Source organism: Oncorhynchus gorbuscha, linkage group LG12, assembly GCF_021184085.1.
Source record: "Oncorhynchus gorbuscha isolate QuinsamMale2020 ecotype Even-year linkage group LG12, OgorEven_v1.0, whole genome shotgun sequence".
NCBI classification, from domain to species: domain Eukaryota; kingdom Metazoa; phylum Chordata; class Actinopteri; order Salmoniformes; family Salmonidae; genus Oncorhynchus; species Oncorhynchus gorbuscha.
Genome location: NC_060184.1, coordinates 54,187,524 through 54,205,339, shown reverse-complemented (window position 1 = coordinate 54,205,339; position 17,816 = coordinate 54,187,524). Strand labels below are relative to the sequence as shown.

At 39.5% G+C, this 17,816-nt stretch overlaps 1 protein-coding gene across 2 annotated transcripts in view; it reads right to left on the bottom strand.

Moving 5' to 3' along the window:
- LOC123991125 (cadherin-18-like) overlaps positions 1–17,816 on the bottom strand; it is a 412,196-nt gene that overhangs the window by 236,594 nt on the left and 157,786 nt on the right. The window lies entirely within an intron of this gene.

Sequence of the window (17,816 nt, the reverse complement as noted above, 5' to 3'; positions counted from 1 at the left end):
TATTGCACACAGTTGGACTTTATTTAATTAATTATGTGACTTCTGAAGGTAATTGGTTGCACCAGATCTTATTTAGGGGTTTCATAGCAAAGGGGATGAATACGTATGCACGCACTACTTTTCCGATATTTCTGTTTTAGATTTTTTTTTAAACAAGTTTTTTTTTTTTCACTTCACCAATTTGGGGTATTTTTTGTAGGTCCATTACATGAAATACAAATAAAAATCGATTTCAATTACAGGTTGAAATGCAACAAAATAGGAAAAATGCCAACGGGGGTGAATACTTTTGCAAGGCAATTTAGCCTTTGACCTCAATGGTATCATTGTTGCTAATGTGCTCTAATGTGACTAGAATGATGTTGTATTCAACAACCAACTTTCCAGGACATAGACATTTCTTATATGGGCAGAAAGATTTAATTCTTGTTAATCTAACTGCAGTGTCCAATTAAGAGTAGCTTTTACAGTGAAAACATACCATGCAATTTTTTTGAGGAGAGTGCACAACACAAAACACTTTTATCACGGCAACTGGTTTGATACATTATCTCCGAAGATAAATAAGGAACTTACATTCAGTAATCTTGCTCTGATTTGTCCTCCTGAAGGTCAATGAGATAAAAAAAAAAAAATCTATTTTTATGTTCAAATATAGGAACTGGCTGCTACAGTTCGACCCCACTGCTGTCTCTGGCTCCACACCCACCCGTCCCAGCCATCAAAATGTTTCAAAGTTAGTGTATAAGCTAACAATACATCATTTATGACATTCCTAGGAGTGTGTAAACAAAAATATTTTATTTCCATTTTTGTTTTTGTATGATCACTGTAGTTATCTACTTGAAAATGTATTGACCAATTCAGCATAGTTGGGCAAACTCCTGGCAAAATATTGTGCAGTAATGTAATTCTTCACTGGATCAGTCTGAAACTTTGTACAAACTTTGTACTGCCATCTAGCGGCAGTAGCGACTCCTATCTGAAAGTATGGCCTTTCTCTTGCATTTCAAAGATTGTGGAACATCAAAGTGTTTCCTTTCAAATGATATAAAGAATATGCATATCCTTGCTTCAGATCCTGAGCAGCAGGCAGATCCTTATTAATCAATAAATGTCAGGCAACTGTACTAGGGTAAAATTAGGCCTTAAAATGAGGTCTTACTAGACATATAATGTATCTCAATAAACAGCTACATTTTAGTTACATTAATCTTAAAACTCACTTGGTGAAGGTAACATGACTGAATTAAAAAAATTCAACAACCATGTCTTTGTTACTAACAAATATCGTCATGTGTGGTAACTAAAATTCACTGGAAAGGCAAGGCACACTGGGAAATAATATTGGAGGTGTGGCTTTCAGTTTCACTTTTCAATTTTAGGCCACCTGTGAGTGGAAGTGTTGTACCAGTTTGACTGTTCTATGGTTGTTATTTTAAGTGTTCCCCCTGCCAGTTTTTGTAAATGCTCACATGAGGTCATCGGACAATAAGGAATTGAGAATAATTATGTGATTCATGTGACCCTACACTAAGCAACACTGTCTTGTCAAAATGCTGACATTTTTGTAATTTAGCAGATGCTTTTATCTAGAGTGACTTACAGGAGCAATTACGGTGACTTGCTTAATGGCACATCGATGGATTTGTTACCTAGGCAGCTTGGGGATTCAAACCAGCGACACTTTGGTGACTGGCCCACTAGGCTACCAGCCACCCAGTAATAATACTATGAGGTGTTATTGCATAAGTGTCAATTCCCTAACACTGACAAAGTGTAACAGTATCAGCACCAAACACAGTGTTAATATAACAGTTAAAAGTGTGGCCCATATGCAGTAATACTGCCCCAGTGTTTCATTTAACACTGAGTAATCACATTTCTATCCACAGTTTTTATGCAAGTAGTCATACTGTATCAAAATAAATCATGACAACTTTGATGGAAACATAAATTTTGGCAAAATTGTATAAATGCCGACAGATAATTTGTTAGTTCGACATGGTGGGTTCTTTTTGTGTTGGTAAAATGTATTATGTGAGAAATGACAGTGGAAATGCCTTTACGCTCAAATATTGATATAATCACCATCATATCAAAGTCAACTTGGAGTCACGCAATTATATGTAGTGTGGTCCTCTCACTATGACTCGGGAAACCATGCAGTTTATTAGGCAAGATTAAATCAATTGTGACCATCTTCACAGAGTGCTCCTGTCCAATAAATATCGATGACTGCCATTTGACAAGTAAGAATATTCTCGCTTTAATCCATAATAATATCATCGTCATGTCGACTAGCCTACCCGCACAGACTTCCCGCACTGCTAGAGTGCAGGTCCCAAAACCAGAGTAGGCACATATGCTAATTAATGCAACAGTTGTGACAAAATTATCAGTAGAGTTGAAAATGCAATGCAAACACATTGAGCTTTCGATTGTTATTCTGGGTACATGAAAACGTAAGCAAAAAAAGTACATATTGTGTTCACTGTCATCACGCACTGATTTTTATCGACAACAAGTCAGTCTGGTGGACACTGTTGGGAAAACGTGCATGTTTTCTTTATGCATGTTTTATAATATTCTCAAGAATATCTGTTGCCGATTGGATGGAAACCTAGCTAGTGTTGATTCAACATTGGATTATTTGCTGTGTACATGCAGCCCTGGGAATCTTTTTTGTCTGGAAAGGTTGCATTTGGTGTAAAGATATGGAAGTTTGGCAGCCCCCCATTTTACACATGCTAAATAAACAGAGAACTGAGAATACCAGATATGCGTTCCAAATGGCACCCTTTTCCCTATATAGGGTATAGAGTGCCATTTGGGTATTTATTGCTCTCCTCTCCTCAAAGGAGGTCTGGAGCTGTCTGCATTAGCATTTCATACAGAGACACTGAATGTCCTCCTGTTGCCAGGTGGATTCCCCCGTGAGAGGAGGTGGTAGAGAAAGGTGTTAGCCCCTTGTCAAGCAGAGAGAGAGAGAGTGAGACACCAATATAGATGGATAGACAGAGAGAGAGATGAGAAAGAGAGAGGAGAAACAAACAAATAAAGATCTTCATGTAGGTCGGACTGATGAAGGCCAGTGCAGTAGCGAAATGCTAGGTGACAGGAGAAAGGAGTGGGGAGGGGTGAGGTGGAAAAAGCAGAATGTGGGGGAAGCAGTGAGACAGGACGAAGGAGATAGTGTGGAATTATTGTGGTGGGTGGGGTGAGGGGAGTGGGTGAGGCAGGCTGGTGGGTGTGGTGAGGTGAGTGGGTAATGTGTGGACAGCGCCCTGCTGCTTCTCTCTCATCTAAGTTCTGTAAATCGATGGAGACGCCCTGCCTATCTCTCTCTCTCTCTCTCTCTCTCTCTCTCTCTCTCTCTCTCTCTCTCTCTCTCTCTCTCTCTCTCTCTCTCTCTCTCTCTCTCTCTCTCTCTCACTCACTCACTCAGAGTGTTGGCATGGGCCAATTAGCATCTCTCTCACATTTCCCCGTCTCTGCATTGCACGTGAAGGGCACAGGGTCACAGGCAGGCCGCTCGGCACACTGTTTTATTATCAGTGAGACACATCAGGCATCCTCTCTCTCTGCACTCAACACACCACTGACTGACTGATACCCTTGTACTTGATGGATGACTCAAGGTCACTAATTAGTAAAGAACTCCCCTCATTTGCTTGTCTAGGTCTTAATTGAAAGGAACAACCAAAAACCTGTAGACACTATGGCCCTCCATAGAATGAGTTTGACATCCCTGGACGAGAGCAAAAGTACATTTTGTGCGTAGCAAATGACACCCTATTGCCTATAGTGAATGGACGTTTGACCAGGGCCCATAACGGACAGGGTGCCATTTGGGTAATGACCTAGTACAGCAGTTACACTACACAGTATATGCAAAAGTATGTGGACACCCCTTCACATTAGTGGATTTGGCTATTTCAACCACTCCCGTTGCTGATGGGTGTATAGAAATCGAGCACACATCCATGCAATGTCCAATGAAAAACATTGGCAGTAGACTGGTCTTACTGAAGGGCTCAGTGACTTTCAACGTGGCACCGTCATAGGATGCCACCTTTCAAACAACTCAGTTTGTAAAATTTCTGCCCATCTAGAGCTGCCCCGGTCAACTGTATGTGCTGTTATTGTGAAGTGAAAACGTCTAGGAACAACAACGGCTTAGCCGCGAAGTGGTTGGCCACATAAGCTCACAGAACGGGACCGCTGAATGCTGAAGCAGGTAGGACGTAAAACACGTAAATTCTTGGTTGCAGCACTTATTACCGAGTTCCAAACTCCCCCTGGAAGCAAGAACGGTTCGTCGGGAGCTTTATAAAATGCTATTCCATGGTCAAGAAGCCGCACACAAGCCAAAGATCACCATGGGCGATGCCAAGCGTCAGCTGGAGTGGTGTAAAGCTCACCGCCACTCTGGAGCAATGTAAACAGGTTCTCTAGAGTGATAAATCATGCTTCACCATCTGGCAGTCTGACAGATGAATCTGGGTTTGGCGGATGCCAGGAGAGTACTACCTGCCCCAATGAATAGTGCCAACTGTAAAGTTTGGAGGAGGAGGAATAATGGTCTGGGGTTGTTTTTCATGGTTCGGCTAGTCCTCTTAGTTCCAGTGAAATAAAATCTCAACGCTACAAAATACAATGGCATTCTAGACGATACCGTGCTTACAACTTTGTGGTAACCGTTTGGGGAAGGCCCTTTCTTATTTCTAGCATGAAGGGGCCTGCACAGAGCCCTGATCTCAACCCCATCAAACAACTTTGGAATGATTAGGAATGCCGGCTGCGAGCAAGGTCTTTTCGCCCAACATCAGTGCCCAACCTCAGCAATGTTTCAACATCTAGTAGAAAGCCTTCCCAGAAGAGTGGAGGCTGTTATAGCAGCAACAGGCCAACTCCATATTAATGCCCATGATTTTGGAATGAGATATGCGACAAGCAGGTGTCCACATTCTTTTGGTCATTCAGTATATTTCCCCCCAGTGTTTGGATAGAATCTAAAACCTCTGCTTGCTCATTTATGGGAGTCCGTAGTTTATATAACAATCAATCTGAAGTTGAAAAATAGTGTCTGGAGCTGTACTATAATTGAAAGTTTACCCATATCTTAACACTGTCTAGACTGAATAGTATTGACTGTTTCTATTGACCCCCTGCAATAAAGGGATGGAGGAAATAGGGTTTAGATAGAACAAAACCAAGTAAATACTTCCTAGGTGTTCGCCAAGCCTTGAGTATGGATTGTAAGTCCCATATAAATCACACCTTCGCCCTTTAAAGTGGCAAGGAGGTATACCTACAGTGCTGTAGCGATTTTAGCACATGGCAACAGTGCAACTCCACTTGCGGATCTCAAACTCAGCCCATAGGCAGAGCTGCTAACCAAGTAACCAAGTCTAAACCATAACTGATTTGAGAAGAAAGAGTAGGACCAGGAGGCAGCCCTTAGGTTCCCAGCAGTAGCTCCAGTAGGGATATTACATAATCGCTATTCCTCTTAACAGCTCTTTAAAAAAGGAAGGGGAAATATGTAATATCTCCTAGCAAACACTCTCAAATGAAAGAGGAGAAAATCCTAGCAATCCCAAAATGCGAAATTAAATATTAACGCAACCTTTTGCCAATCATCTATTTGTTTTTCATTCTTTCCCCGAGTTTTATAATGTAGACCTTTACTGAAAACATTATTATTTAATTTTTTGGAGGGCAGGAAATTATTTATAAATCATGCTCTGTTCACAAGGATGTTTTTTTTGGTAAAGGTCCCCAAAAGTATGTAATTTTCTCTGCGGCCACAAATATGGAGTTTTCTAACTGACCCTCTAATGCCATTTTCATACCCCATGGAATAAGTAGAGATCACAGGTCCTTTGAAAATGGAGGCTATATTCTCGTATATATTATTTATTTATCTCAGGAAGATAGTTCTTTGATTACCCAGGTGACGGATCTCTGTAAAAGTTTAAAATAAATCCTTGGCTATGTTTAAATGCAAATCTATAGGCCTACACATACTATTTATGTTGGTTTGGCGACTAGTATGTAGCGTGGGCCAGCTAAAGAGAGCATATAGGTCGCAGTGGTGGGTAGTATATGGGGCTTTGGTGAAAAAAACGGATGGCATTGTGGTAGACTACATCCAATTTGCTGAGTAGAGTGTTGGAGGCTTATTTTGTAAATGACATTGCCGAAGTCAAGGATCAGTAGGATAGTCAGTTTTACGAGGGTATGTTTGGCAGCATGAGTGAAGGAGGTTTTGTTGTGAAATAGGAAGCCGATTCTAGATTTAATTTTGGATTGGAGATGCTTAATGTGAGTCTGGAAGGAGAGTTTACAGTCTAACCAGACACCTAGGTATTTATAGTTGTCCACATAATCTAGGTCAGAACCGTCCAGAGTAGTGATGCTAGACTGGTGGGTGGGTGTGGCAGCGAGAGCATGCATTTCGTTTTACTAGCATTTCGTTTTACTAGCATTTAAGAGAAGTTGGAGCCAACGGAAGAAGGGTTGTATGGCATTGAAGCTCGTTTAGAGGTTTGTTAACACAGTGTCCAAAGAAAGGCCAGATGTATACAGAATGGTGTCGTCTGCGTAGAGGTGGATCAGAGAATCACCAGCAGCAAGAGCGACATCATTGATATATACAGAGAAAAGAGTCGGCCCGAGAATGGAACCCTGTGGCACCCCCATAGAGACAGCCAGAGGTCAGGACAACAGGCCCTCCGATTTGACACACTGAACTCTATCTGAGAAGTAGTTGGTGAACCAGACGAGGCAGTCATTTGAGAAACCAAGGCTATTGAGTCTGTCGATAAGAATGAGGTGATTGACAGAGTCGAAAGCCTTGGCCAGGTCGATGAAGACGGCTGCACAGTACTGTCTTTTACGTTGGTAGGTTCATTTTCAAATATACATTTACATTTTGGTCATTTAGCAGACACTCTTATCTGGAGTGACTTGCTCAAATAAGGTAGAAAAACATATCACAGTCATAGCAAGTAAAAAGGTTTCTGTAACCGTTACTGAGCATGTTGTTGGTGTTCGTGCAGTCTACTTGCCAATGTATTTTAAAATACAAAAATACATGTATTTTAATTAAATACATTACGAAATCATTTGTTGTTTATTTTGATACATAAAGCTTTATGGTATTTTGTCATTCTTGCCCATCCCTGCTTTTGACAATTTTAAAGAGTAGCTTTTTGGCACTCCTATTATTTCCCCTGCCTCTGGGCTCTTTTCAATCTGCATCGCTGAAGCATTACAGATTATGTGCTAGAAATGTAAAGGTAATTTCAGATTGACCTGCCATATGCAGCGTTTACCGTGAATGCAGTCTCCTTGACTACGGGAACATGGTCTTTTATTGTCAGTTGTGCTATAAAGCCGAACTTCCGCGATACGGATTGAATAGAGCCCTAGGCTGAACCATGTTTTGAGGCTGTACAGTGTGTTTGTTTACATTTACTTTGTTTACAAACATTGCAATAAAACAAGCTTATATTTTGGGTTCGGATGGGGTATGACAGTTAAACTGAGCTCATGAGACATATATATGTTATATTCTTCAAGAATCAACGGGTACATATCGTTAATTTAGAAATCCAAATATGTATGGAGCAACTGCTGATTGCTCCTTTAATAAATACACCAAAACATAATCAGCCTTCATCACAGGGTTATCACTGACCTCTGGCATGCTGATTAAAATCATTAGGATGCCATTTGTTAGACTGTGACTGAAGGTGATCTGGAAATGGAAAAACATCATGATTTCACTGCCCCAGTTGTGTTTCTTATGGAGAGAAAAAAGGATGATAAAAAATGAAGAAATTATGTAAGAAATCAATTTGCTGACTGCTCTTGCTGACTGACCATGCATTGTTCAGAAACAACCTTTGAATTCATTACTATTACATGAGAAACTGAAGCTAGACAACCCACAGCAGAACATATCTCAGTTTTACCACCAGTCCCTCCTACAGAGATATAGAATGAAATGGGGAGGAGAAACTCCATATTCTCTCCTTGTTAAATTGGTGTTTTGAAACCCACTCGCTCACAAAGTAAGAAACCTCTAAACCAGTAAATGTACAGGACATATCACAGCTGGAGAACAATAACAATATGCTTGTTCTAAGACTGTTTGTTTGTAGGCAAAATGTGTCTATATCTTTGATATTCTATTCAGGCTACATTTTGACTGCCTGCTCTGTGTCTCATCAGTGCTTGATGTTTAATTCCTTTAACTTTGATGTATAACTAGCATCATATTGACAGATATCAAATTTCAAATTGACATGCCGTATAGTAAGAGGGGTTTACAGTGTTACAAAGCATTGATTATTATGATAAGCAAGAAACCGATTAATTTGATTATGGTTTCAAACAAGCCTGATAAATGCATTGCTATCATTATACATTCTGAAGAGACAAACAAACAATGAACACCAATATTTAGCAACATATATCATCTTCAAGTTCTACTGCGCAACATGTAAGAGGAAAGAGCATGCTCACACACTGGAGACACTATTAGCATAACTGTACTCAATTTATGGATTACATTTTTTTCCTTATCAATCTACACACAATACCCCATAATGACAAAGCAAAAAAGGTTTTTAGAAATGTTTTCAAATTTATCAAAAAATAAAAAATAAATGCCTTATTTATAAAAGTATTTGCTGTGAGACTCGAAATCGAGCTCAAGTCCATCCTATTTCCATTGATCAAACTTGAGTTGTTTTGACAACTTGATTGGAGTCCACCTGTGGTAAATTCAATTGATTGGAAATTATTTGGAAAGGCCTGTCTATATATGTTCCACAGTTGACAGTGCATGTCAGAGCATAAACCAAGCCATGAGGTTGAGGGATTGTCTGTAGAGCGCCGATACAGGATTGGGTCGAGGCACAGATCTGGGAAAGTGTACCAACACATTTATGCAGCATTTAAGGTCCGCAAGAAAACACAGTGGCCTCCATCAATCTTAAATGGAAGACGTTTGGAACCACTAAGACTCTTCCTAGAGATGGCTGCCCATATAAACTCAGCAATTCTGAGTACCTCTGTGGAGATGGGAGAACTTTCCAGAAGGACAACCATCTCTACAGCACTGGTAGAGTGACCAGTCGGAAGCCACTCCTCCGTAAAAGGAACATAACAGCCATCTTGGAGTTTCCCAAAAGGCACATAGAGGACTCTCAGACCATGAGAAACAAGATTCTCTGGTCTGATGAAACTAAGATTGAACTGTTTGCCCTGAATGGCAAGCGGCACGTCTGGAGGAAACCTGGCACCATCCCTACGATGAAGCATGGTTGGTGGCAGCATTATGCTGTGGCTGATGTTTTTCAGAGGAAGGGACTGCAAGACTATTTAGGTTTGAGAGAAAGATGAATGGAGCAAAGTACAGAGAGTTCCTTGATGAAAACCCGCTCCAGAACACTCAGGACCTAAGACCGGGTTGAAGGTTCACCTTCCAACAGGACAATGACCTTAAACACACAGCCAAGACAACGCAGGAGTAGCTTCAGGACAAGTCTCTTAATATCCTTGAGTGGCCCAGCCAGAGCCCGGACTTGAACCCGATTGATCTCTGGTGAGACCTGAAAATAGCTGTGCTGCGATGCTCCCCATCCAACCTGACAGAGCTTGAGAGGATCTGCAGAGAAGAATGAGAGAAACTTCCCAAGCTTGTAGCGTCATACCCAAGAAGACTCAATGCTGTAATCACTGCCAAAGGTGCTTCAACAAAGTACTGAGTAAAGGGGCAGAATACTTATGTAAATGTCATATTTCCGTTTTTAGAATTTTAAAACATTTGCAAAAAAATCTAAAAACATGTGTATAAATTGTAGAGGGGGGAAACTATGTCATCCATTTTAGAATAAGGCTGTAACATAACAAAATGTGGTAAAAGTAAAGGGGTCTGAATAATTTCTGAATGCACTATATACTTTAAATTCTACAGACCCTAATGAGTATTCATATATATATATATATATATATAAAAAAGTATTTGTTATTGACCAAATACTTATTTTCCACCATAATTTGAAAATAAATTCATTAAAAATCCTACAATGTGATTTTCTGGATTTTTCCTCATTTTGTCTGTCATAGTTGCAGTGTACCTATGATGAAAATTACAGGCCTCTCTCATCTTTTTAAGTGGGAGAACTTGCACAATTGGTGGCTGACTAAATACTTTTTTGCCCCACTGTAATATATATATATATATATATACATATATATATATACACATACATATATATATACATATATATGTGTACCAGTCAAAAGTTGACACACCTACCCATTCAACATTTTTTCTTTATTTTCACTATTTTCTACATTGTATAATAGACATCAAACCTACTAAATAACACATATTGAATTATGTAGTGACCAAAACAGTGTTACACAAATCAAAATATATTTTCTATTCTTCAAAGTAGGCACCCTTTGCCTCTTGGCATTCTCTCTACCAGCTTCATGAGGAATGCTTTTCCAACAGCCTTGAAAAAGTTTCCACATATGCTGAGCACTTGTTGGCTGCTTTTCCTTCACTCTGAGGTCCAACTCATCCCAAACTATCTCAATTGGGTGGAGGTTGGGTGATTGTGGATGCCAGGTCATCTGATGCCACTGTCCTTGGTCAAATAGCCCTTACACAGCCTGTTTTGGTCATTGTCCTGTTAAAAAACAAATGATAGTCCTACTAAGCGCAAACCGGATGGGATAGCATATCGCTGCAGAATGCTGTACCAACACATGGGTGTGATCATTCTACAGTGGTCCCTGTAGGTACGATCAAACTGGTGTGATTAGAATGCATATTTAGATTGTCCAGTTTAGAATGACACAACAGTCAGCATTTGAGATGGCCATAGTTTTTTCAGAAACATTTTGCACATACAAAGTTATGTCCGGAATGTGAGCAGTTTATTTTTTAGATGCAATGTTAAGACATTCACAGAAATAGCTACAGCATAACACAAAAAACAATCATCCAAACTGGAAAAATGAAGGCTATATTTGTCCTCACGCTAACTGAAGAAAGATTGAGGAAAGATTGACATAACACAAGCGGTCATATTTTTATAACACAAGGGGTCATATTTTTATAACTCTCGGCTGACAGAAACAACAATATTAATGATCTAATAGCAAATACTATTTATAATTAATCACAGCACGGGTGAGATCACCATTGATCGAAATAATTGAGTACAGCACTTTCTAGAAATCTAAAGTTGTCCTAGGATAGGTAGTTTGTGCGCCCCACCATGCTTGTTTTATTTCCGCATCAACTAAAGATAATAGGAGGAGACAAGATTAGTTTGGTCTGTTTATAGTACGCATGTTGAAGGGTGTGTCGTCTACGATCATCCACTTCCATTCATTCCCTTCTGGAAGTTTACCCGAAAGATGAGTGAACCATTCCTCCACCTCATTATAAAATCTTTCATATGGCAGATTACGTGACACCCAGAATGCATTGTATAATGTCAAAAAACATGGCGCCGCACATAGCTGGCAAATAGCTTAGCTCATTATAATCAATACAACCTTGCAACAAAATAATTTTACACACATCATAGTTGTCCATTACAATATATGCAATAATCAGAATGCATTATTTGTCATCAGTAATTGAAAACGTGAATAAAACTGTAAATACATTATGCTCCATACATACATTATTACATACTATACATATTGTATGCGCCTACAGTAGAAACGACAACACGATATGCAGAAAATAAGGAACTTACTTTGATAGGAACACACACATGTCCAAAGTTATTATGTGTAAAGAAAGCAACAACAAAGGTTTTAGATTAACTAACTTCAAAGTAATGACTCGGGACGTCGGGTTTGATACGAAAGCTTATTTTAGTAATAATACTTGTTCACGTTTACATTTAACAACTTTGTTTTGGTACAGAGCAATGCAGTTAAGATGCTGTCGGAAAGTCAGCCACAATCAACTCGCACCTGCATATAATTGGTGCATTATCTCTCTTATTCCTGTCACAAGGCATTCTGGAACTTGCAGTCAAAAAGCGTAATTCAATTCAAACCAATACAATTACATATGTAAATAACTGTAAAGAAATATGTTTAGATACAGCTCAATGAGTTAACTTAAACATTAACTCTGTAACACATTAAAGTTAAAACAGAAGGCAAAGCGAGCGACAGCAAGAAAATGTTTCAATTCATGCAAGACTGTGCAAATATATGCATACTTGATCTGCGCAAACATGAGTGAAGTGCGGTGGGTTCTCCTGGAAGAGAGAAGTTTATCCAGCTCTGCAAAGACTCAAACATAAATTGTCCGCAACGCTGAAATGGACTACTTCTATATGAATTAATGAGGAGGCAGAACACACCTCAATTCAATTTGTTGTTAGAAAATACTTTGAAATTGACAAGTTGAAACATAGCCTATAGATAATTAGCAGGCAGCGCTTGTTAACTGTCCTGTTGCATAATAATCACATTTTGGAACAGTGAGTGCATTCTGACATCACGAGCATAAAACAACTCACGCTGGGGTGACCATTAGAGATAAACTTGGCAAAAAAGAAATGTCCCTTTTTCAGGACACTGTCTTTCAAATATAATTCGTAAAAATCCAAATAACTTTACAGATCTTCATTGTAAAGGGTTTAAACACTGTTCCCCATGCTTGTTCAATGAAACATAAACAATGAATGAACATGCACCTGTGGAATGGTCGTTAAGACACTAACAGCTTACAGACGGTAGACAATTAAGGTCACAGTTATGAAAACTTAGGACACTAAAGAGGCCTTTCTATTGACTCTGAAAAACAATCAAAAGAAAGATGCCCAGGGTCCCTGCTCATTTGTGTGAGATGGAGGGTCCGTCATGGTCTGGGACGGTGCGTCACAGCATAATCGGACTGAGCTTGTTGTCATTGCAGGCAATCTCAATGCTGTGCGGTACAGTGAAGACATCCTCCTCCCTCATGTGGTACCCTTCCTGAAGGCTCATCCTGACATGACCCTCCAGCATAACAATGCCACCAGCCATACTGCTCGTTCTGTACGTGATTACCTGCAAGACAGGAATGTCAGTGTTCTGCCATGGCCAGGGAAGAGCCCGGATCTCAAAACATTGAGCACGTTTGGGACCTGTTGATTTGGAGGGTGAGGGCTAGGGCCATTCCCCCAGAAATGTCTGGGAACTTGCAGGTGCCTTGGTGGAAGAGCGGGGTAACATCTCACAGCAAGAACGGGCAAATCTGGTGTAGTCCATGAGGAGGAGATGCACTGCAGTACTTAATGCAGCTGATGGCCACACCATACACTGACTGTTACTTTTGATTTTGAACCCCCCTTTGTTCAGGGACACATTATTCCATTTCTGTTAGTCACATGTCTGTGGAACTTCTCAGTTGTTGAATCTTGTTATGTTCATACAAATGTTTACGCGTGTTAAGTTTGCTTAAAATAAATGCATTTGACAGCGAGAGGATGTTTCTTTTTCTGATGAGTTTATTTGGAACTCACATGTCAAAATGTTAAGTGTGCCTAGGATTCTAAATAAATCAGTAGCACAGAACCCACACACCATCTCACCTCTTCCTTCATCCTTCACGGTGGGAACCATACATGCAGAGATAATCCGTTCACGTCTCACATAAACACGGAGATTGGAACCAAAAATCTCATGTTCCCCGCGTTGGCGGTAAACGCTGCACAAGTCGGCTTAATGGGAAATTACCTTTACATTTCTATTGTGCAAACTGTAAGTCTTTAGCAATACAGAATTAATAGAACCCTGAGGAAGGGAAAAACAATTTAGTGCCAAAAAGTTACTTAAAAACATGATCCTAGAGTCACAAGCAGGTTTGACTTTTTGATGTGTATGTAGTATCCAAAAGAATCAAAAAGAAGAGATTCTGCAGTTTCTAAATCACCCATCCATGCCAAACAACTCTTAAATTGACCCCTTGAGCTCTATTTCAAATAACATGCAGTCTCCGCGTGCATTGGCACCACTCAAAGCACAGTGACATATTTCAAATCAAAATAGGCCATTCTGTTCTTTTGAAATGGATTTTCAGAAATTCCTAACGTTCCTTAAATACCTTAATGAATTAATAAAGAATGATCTTTGTGTTGGTGTTTAATTCATGGATTTTAACACTTTAAATTGTGCTGTTTTAGTGATTTTTCATGTGTACTTACTGATACATTAACTAATAAAAATGCCATTGTGTTAATTGAAATACATTTTCTTTGGTATTCTAAATGTTACCTTCATAAACAGAAATCAAATGATTAGTCTTCCGATAGCATATATGAAATGTAATTATTAGACTGTTAGAATGTTGACGTTCAAAAGACGCGTCATTGACCCGGGGGTCCAACAAGGCTTTTCTAGTGTTAAGTGCCACGGCATATTATTTGAAACCTTGGGTTGAGTGGTTTTTTAAAGCTATTTCTAACCTAGGTATACCCTATTACTTGTTTTGTCTGGCAAGGTTGGAGAGGTTTGTTGAGTGTTAGCGACAAGGACAAAGTACAAACCGTTCTGTCTTCACTGTCGTACAAGTATTGTGCAGTTATTATTTCAATTTATCATCCAACACAGCCATTTCTCAACATACCAACCCTCCAAAAACATGATGCCTTAAGTTTATGCCTTAACTTTCACTCTCCAGTTAAACTGTTATATTCAATTTGTCTGTAGCCAAAGCTGTATGCTTTCAATAGCATTCTACAAACACTGTCTGCATTATGCATCAATAAGATCTGTTGTTTGAACTGACATCACGTCAAGCAACAAAGGCTGGATGATGGCCTCTGAAAACACTGTATGGGTACGAAATGGCAATCTACTCCCTTTGTAGTGCACTACCCATAGGGCTCTTGTCAATTAATGCACTATAGGGATGGGGCACAAACACTGCTTGGCAACGATGGTGGAAATGGTTGCCTGATTCATTGTTTTAATGACACATTGATGAGACTGTTTAAATAGTAAATAGTTGTGTTTCCATTGTTTGACTCGTTTCCTCAAAAAGCTAGGGAGGGATTGAATTTGCCGTAGGAAGTGCTCCAGTGATGACTAATTCAGTTTGGCTGAAGTGACTACTATGAGTCACATACGATCCGTATCAGGCCAGTATCACAGGGTTGATCCTGGTCAACATCCACAAGCTATCTAGAGGTTACTGTAAAATGTCTCATGAGGAGAGACAAATTATGGAATCCAGATTCCGTCCAGACACTTTCAAATGCCACTTAGGTATGATATTTTAGGAGATGTCAGATGAGTCTTCCTTAAAGTGCAAACTTTAACTATGTATTCAGATAAGGAATTATTAAAAACAATCAAAATATTATCTAAAAGTGTGGACCGGGTGCTATAATATCAATCTATACAAACAATATGGCTGGTATGGACTCCAATTCAATACAGTATCAGAGAAAAGCTTTGGATTGTGCTTCAGTCTTTATAATAATTTAATCATAATAATTGATTGGATTTTTATCGTGCTTTTTTTTTTTTGGGGGGAAACTCACCTCATCCACCAACATAGTGTCGTACCCACTTGGGTGACGCACGCAACCATTTGTGCCATTGAGTTTCAGCTATGCCTCTAGAGAAAGCAAGCTTGAGCCATTAAAAGACATAATGGTAACTGCGGACACCAGTTCATTGCCCGGTTTACACCAATGACAATCACATTGATGCCAAGATCTGTGCTTCAAACAAATAATTAAAGACATGTTCTGGTACTTCAGCAACTAAGAAAGTATTTTTTTTCCTCCCGCTTTGGGCTGGATGTGTCAATGTGTAGTTCATGCATAATCTCTTATCAGAATTACTGTTTTACCTCAATTAGCCACGAAATCCCTAGTTTGAAAGCAAATGTTTTCTTGCAGCTGTGCTGCGCCATTTTCCCAAAATTTCTCCCCACGTGGGCTGGCCCCTTAGCAATTTGAGTTATTGCCAAAGAGGCCTGCCCAGCATTATCCAATGAGTTTGCAAGGCTGTCCCAATGGCTCAGTGGACACAGCAGAGAAGAAGAAGAAGAGCAATGACATGGTTCATATATGTGACGTAGTATACAATTTTCAGGAACCACTTAGAACTACTGGCTAAAACGTACAGTATACACAAATATCGAAGAATCTCTTTAAACAGAGCCACTGATCTAGGCTGAATGAAGAGATGGGGATAATTCTGCCTTCAAATCAGACTTTCATCCATGTTCAGTGTTCTTATTTTCTGAAGAAAAGGTCTAGATCCCCTGAAGTTAATTTAGAGACATCATGAAAAGTCATGAAGTGATTGCTATTATCCCTTATGGGCTATTTTCTGGACACAGATTAAACCTATTGTACTGGATTAAGAATAATGCTCAATGGAGATTCTTCATTTAAAGTGTTTTGTAGACAAGCACTAGGCTTAATCTGTGTCCAGGACACTGGCAATGGATGTCCAGGTTTCATCAGGTTTCTGATGGGAGCCACTACAGAATACTCCTAAAGCCATGCTACCTGCACCAGCCAAAAATCTCACCAAAGTTGACGGCATTTAAATGCGGTTGATTGAACGTCAGCCCAGGTAATGCAGTGAAATGTCTCCACAATAGCGGGCTGGAACTCTCTAATCAGAACAGAAAATATATTCAGTTCCTAATGCAAATAATTATGGCAATACTCTGACTTGTATACGGTACAGCGGCTAGACATACTGTACAGTATATGCATTATTATGCTGTGCAAGGATTAGATGTTCAAAAGCTGTTGTCAAAGTACAAGAGAACCTACAACGATACAAAACCAACAGTGCTTCCATAAATTCCCTCACACTCCAACCATTTTACCGTTACCCCTCACTCTGCTGAGCACACCTTCCTAGACAGAGATTTACAATCACGATATCAACAGTGCAAAACTGAGCAGAGTCCAACGAGGTACAACTACCTACTTTACACTGGGGGGGGTTCTTAAATGGTTCTTCCTCAGCTCTTAAAGTTTTTTGGAGAACTCTAGCCTGATAAAGAACCTTTGAGTTATGTGTGAGGTTCTTCACATGGCATCTACAGTTCTTCAGAATTCTAAAAGGTTATTGAAATGTATGGAAGCCTGCAGATGTGTCAATTTCATAGCACACAGCAAATTGGTCAGTGTTAAGTAGGGTTCATTTTTAGTGTAACATTTATAGTGTTGATTCAAGAGTTAAATTAACACTAACGAGTTTAATTAACACTCAATTGTGTAACTGTAAACTAACCCCAGTGTTGGTGTTAATAACCAGAGTTTAACCACGCCCATCATTATCATATTTCCCAGCATGCTCTATTACAGGAATATTTTTTTTAATTGCTTCTTTTAATATCTCTTTTTTTACTTGTACATCGATTGATTGTTACATTTGTAGCTGCTCAAATATGAATAACATATTTCTAAAACTATTCCAATCGATTACTTGGACTTATTGCACCCGTTACAGAATTGGTTGTTCCAGTTTAGCTGTTTAGGGCAGTATCACATTGTAGACTTCTCAACCTTGGCAGTCAATATGAATGTAGGCTGAGTGTGGAGAGAAATTCCAAATGTTGGATATCCCCACTCCGGCTGGATTCCAATAGGAATTACACATCACTTTGCAAACCAGCATAATGTAATTTGCAGGCCTGATGTGTCCCATAAACTATGAGCCCTACAGCAGGTATAATCAATTCCGGACCTGGAGGGATGAAGCATTTCTGGTCTTAGATTGTTTTGAATGCTTCTTCA